Source organism: Haliotis cracherodii, unplaced genomic scaffold, assembly GCF_022045235.1.
Source record: "Haliotis cracherodii isolate W230 unplaced genomic scaffold, xgHalCrac1.p SCAF_9, whole genome shotgun sequence".
NCBI classification, from domain to species: Eukaryota; Metazoa; Mollusca; class Gastropoda; order Lepetellida; family Haliotidae; genus Haliotis; species Haliotis cracherodii.
Window position 1 is genome coordinate 8,669,376 of NW_027266343.1, and position 5,103 is coordinate 8,674,478.

The following is a 5,103-nucleotide window of genomic DNA, read 5'->3' on the forward strand; positions in this document are numbered from 1 at the left end:
CACCGAGCCGTGGATGCCCGTGCCTATAATAAAAACAGAAGATGAGATTGGGTTAAATGGCCGAGGGTGTGCAGGTACTAGTGGGCTACTTAGCTGCTAATTGTGTATACCAACATGCTACCGTTGCCATGGCCACGCGCGTGGCCAACGGCGATTGCAGCTCGCGCTGCTGGCCTGAGACTGCTACCGCTGTCCGGCCCCCACGGTAGCATATTTAAACGCTACCATTGCTTGGCAACTCCCACGCTGCCAAAAGCAACTCCACGCTGCTGGCCTAAGTCAGACTACCGCTGCCCGGCCCCAGGTAGCCGGCCAAAGCAGATCCCACTGCCTGGCCCCATTAGCAAAACCATTATGCGGCTCCCGCCGCGGACCCAACTGTCATCTACCGCTTGACAAGACGACTTCCGCCGCTGGGCCCATATACGTGGCAATTGTTTGCCCCAACGTATGTTATTTTACGATTCCCCGGCTGAAAAGTCGGGAAAGACAAGGTTCCCACTGAGAAGCAGGTAACCCCGGAAAGGTTCCCGCTGAAAAGCAGGTAGCCTTAAGCACGAGTATTAATTTGGAAGCAAGTTAAATTGTTACTAGCAGTGTAGCCCACAAGAACCCCGCCACAAAGCACCAGAGTGCTACCCCACACCCACGGCCACGCGATACGCGGAGATAGCATTGTTGCCCGGCTTGCCTATGTACTGAAAGGAAACACTAACCTGTGGAGATAATATCCTTACTGGCGCAAAACAAGCGCCAGGGCATGCAACAAGTTGTCCGTCAACACACACAGTCCTTTGTCACTGAGGTGGACGCCCTCCCAGGCGTACCATGTCTTGTCTGATGCCAGGATCTGGGGATGTGGCACCATTGTACCGCCGAGCTCTTTGACTCGGTTGGCCAGTCGGCGGTTGATATTCTTCCGCATCCCCTCGATCTTTAGTGGGTCCCTGGCATCGTGCCAGTAGCGCCTGGGCAGCATTGATGATACGATGATCTTGGTGTCAGGAAGCTGGAGTTGTATCCGAAGGATTGATGCCACCATGTCAAGGTAGAGTTGGCTGCCCTTGACCGAGCACAGGTCGTTGGAGCCCAGGTAAATGATGAGGGCTCTGGGGCTGCGCCGTGTCGCCTTGACCTGTGCATCTAGAATGGTGTCCAGCTCCTTCCACCTCATCCCCCCTCGTGCCAGCCATAGCATCCTCGGTTGGTTCGGACTGGTGCCCTTCAGGAGCAAGTACTGCCGTGCCCTGGCCATGTAGCTGGATCCCACCATCCAAACTGTAAACAATAAGAAGTGAAGTAAGTACCATGAAAGGCTATTGGAATTAATTGTGCAACATTGAATTTGTTGGTAAGCGTATGTAAGCATTGTAGCAATCTGATTTCCACCTGCCGTATAGTTGTATGAGGTGTTCGGGCACCCCGTTCATGGCTGCTGATGTGGCTGCCCCAATGCGGAAGGAGTGCGAAGAATAGCGGGCCGTGTTTATGTTGCTGTGTGCTAAGGCCTTTTTTGGGAGTGCCTGGAATTGGTACCTTGTAACGGGGGAATGGTCGAAGTGAACGAATGCATGTTGTGGGCCGGAGGGGCGCGCCTCCAGGTAGTGCTTGATGGCGACTACCGGACATAGCGGATTACCTGGTATAGATGACATTGTAACTGTTGTCCCCATCCTGTACTGATCAGACTTTGAGTGTGGTAAATGGATTGAAAACTGCTGGGGGTTGCCCGAGAAGCTTAAATTCTGGATGGCGCAACCTGTTTTTGAGGGTCCAGTTTGGACCAGTTCGCTAACCCTAAAGAAACCGAAGAAGGCTGTGCAGTAGACTGCCTTGAACAGCCTGGCTTCATATGCTAATGAGCATACGTGAGGCAGATTGTTGGTTACTACCTGCAGCAGGTCTGCAGTGATCGGTTTTCTGGTGTCTGGTCGGCCCGCTGATTTGTGTAAGCCTGTTAAAATCTTGCCTACCAGGAAATGGTTTGTACAGTCGGTGAGCCCGTGGAATTTGTGGTGTGAAGACAGCGCTGCAATGTAAGTCTTGACTGTGTTAGGGGAGTGGTGAGTGACCGACAGATAAGCAATAAAGTTTACGACCTGATCCAGCCGGACTGGCCATACCTGTTTGGTAAGTGGCCCATGTATTTGTAGACAGAGATTGTTGTAGGAGTCTGCCGGCTTCCTGCCTCAGATCAGCCATATGTTGCACGGGATAGGTGTTGGGTTCTGGTCCGCGGCTGGTGCTGCCTCTCGGAAGCGTTTGAGCTGAAACCTCGAGAGAGCATCGGCAATAGTGTTAGCAGTGGAACATACATACTTTGCCTTAAACATAATATTATATCGGAGGCACTGCCGAATTAGGCGACGGAGTAGGCTCATCACTCTGGGGGCCTTGGTTGACTGCTTGTTGATTATTGTTACGACGGCTTGGTTGTCGCAGGACCTTTTTGTTTGCGAGTTGCTTGCCCCAGATTTGGATGGCCAGTGTGATGGGGAACAGCTCCAGGAGCGTCAAGTCCCGTGTGGTTCCATCCGTCACCCACTGGGGTGGCCATGCGCCGTTAAACCATTTGCCCTGCATGTAGGCCCCAAAGCCGGCGCCACCCGCTGCGTCTGAAAACAGCTGGAGGAAATCGCTGTCCACCCACAGTTGGTCCTGAAACACTGAAATGCCGTTATAACTCGTAAGAAATGTTAACCACATTTGTAGGTCTTCCTTGACCCAGCTGGTAATCCTAATGTGGTGAAATGGTTGCTTACCTTTGCTAAGCAGATCGATTAGCCTGCGGCTGAATGCCCTTGCCATTGGTATAGCCCTGCACATAAAGTTAAGCTTGCCTATGAGGGGCTGAAGGGCCCTTTTTGTGACCTTTATGTTACCTGTTGACAGGATGTCATGGATTTCCCTTGTTGCCTCCTTGATCTTGGACTCTGGGATTCTGATCTGCATTGTAATGGTGTCGATTTCCAGCCCTAGGAATGTCAGTTTAATTGTGGGGCCTACAGTCTTGTCGTGCGCAATAGGAACCCCAAGCTGTTCTAGTGTATTCACGCATCCGTTGAGGTTGTCTGAGCAGTGGCTGGTGCCTGCAGTGCCCCCCCCCCGTTAGGAAGTCATCCAGGTAATGCATGATCTGACACTTTGGAAGATGCGATTGCATGCACCATTGCAAGAAGGTACTAAACGTTTCAAATATGGCGCAAGATATGGTGCAGCCAAATGGTAAGCATTTATCGAAATAGAACTCACCTTCGAATCTGATGCCTAGCAGCTCGAAATCGGATGGGTGGACTGGTATAATATATCGGATAATATCGGGATCGGATAGATGGTGAATTAGACGGAATTCCTCCGCATGCTTACCCAGGTCCTGACCATATCCTGGCTGCTTCTTGGGCACCAGGCCTATTGGGGATACTTGGAGGTTGTCTAGGGGGGTGTCCTTGAAGGGGCCCGCCATCCTGCCAAGGTCGACTTCCTTTTGTAGTTTTTGTTTCACGTAGCCTGCCGTGTCTTGGTGCGTGGCTGATCGCAAGTTTCGTGCCAGGCGACCCGTGCGGCTTCCCTGGAACTCGAGTCTAGAGCCAAAGCTAAAACCTACCCATAAATAATTTGCATCTTTGTAATTGACCCTAGCATATTGGCGTAACCAGGGTGCCATTTCATTGAGATCCACGGGGGAAGGGGCCATTGAATTTACCTGCCTTGACGGCTGGTTTTCTGTTAGGGAAAGGCTGATTGGGCTTGTATGGGGTCGGTTGGACCCCATTCCCTCGAAAGCAGGTCCTAGAGCTATGGGAATGTTTGCCACACTTACCGCATTTGTGAGTGTACTTACAGTTGACCCTGCTACAGCCAAATTTATTGAAATCCCAGCATACCTGACTGGCGATGTCTCCCTGTCCGTGTGTCAATGCGCCCCGTCCGCCTGATTCTGGTTGTCGTACCGGCTGTGTGACCATGTACTTCAGCCACAACTCCCCGTCGATGCTGTCCCAGCGTCGTGAGGGGTCCTTTGACATTCTGTGTCGGAATTGTTGGTCGTAGGTTGACCAGGCGTCCCCCCCGAATCGAAGTGCCGCCGTTCTTATGGTTTCCATGTAGGACAGCAACCCCTGGGTTGTGCGGACCTCGGAGTGCCTACTAACATATATACACATGAAAATGTGGAAAGCTGAAGTCCAGCTTGCCAGGGACAGGCGCTTTGGTTGCTGCTTTATTGGTTTAATAATTACCTTCCCTGAGGAGTCGTACGCCATGGTAATCGTACCGTCCTCGTGACTTCCCTCGGTGTTTGGTAGTATTATGCCGAGGTCGACATACTCGCCACGCCAGATTTTTTCCCTCACCTGTTTTTTGACGTGCGCGTCTATTCCATCCGCACGGAAGGATAGGGAATCCCCGTATCCTGCGATGTGATTGGCTGGCCAAGCCGCGTCACCGTCGGCCTCGTTGTGAGCATCGGGGATTCTCCCTATGTTGGGCGAAATGGCGGGAGAACTAAAACCAAGCCTTACCTGTTGGTTTGCGGTAACCGGGCCGGGCGCTGAATGTTCCAGCAACTGGAGGATTTTTCCCAGTTGCTCGCTTACCTGGGTAGCCGAGTTGGCAGCCTGCGCGGCATTTACAAGCTGCGCCGATTGCACGTTAATTCTGTTGCCACCTTCGATATCTCCGTAATTGGCAGACTCACCATCAGCTGTTGCCTCCTGTACAATGCGTACTCCCGGGTTTTGTCTCCTGGTTGTCCTGGCCTGCTTGGCTCCCCTCACAAGCTTGTGGTTGGCGGCTGATCTTCTCTTGGGAGGCATCACGAAAGGTCGAGGTGGTGAGTTGGTGTCCCACAAGCGTAAAATTGTCCCTAGGGTGAAGTTCGGGAGTAGAACGCAATAAATGCGTTACGGCGAGTGCTGAAATAGATGGTATTCAAAGCGTAATCGGCGAAACGGTCGCGATTGTGTAAATGCGATACGGCGAGTGTTGGAATAGATGGTATTGAAGGCGTAATCGGCGAAACGGTCGCGACTGGGTACAAAGGAAACGTACAAAGCGAAGGCGATTAGATACAGTGACACACGTGTGTACTTGGAGAAGGGCTGT

At 52.1% G+C, this 5,103-nt stretch overlaps 1 pseudogene; it reads right to left on the reverse strand.

Annotated features, from left to right (window-relative positions):
* Positions 1-733: 733 nt before the first annotated feature.
* On the reverse strand, positions 734-4,814 carry LOC139451685 (uncharacterized; annotated as a pseudogene).
* Between the last annotated feature and the right edge of the window lie 289 nt (positions 4,815-5,103).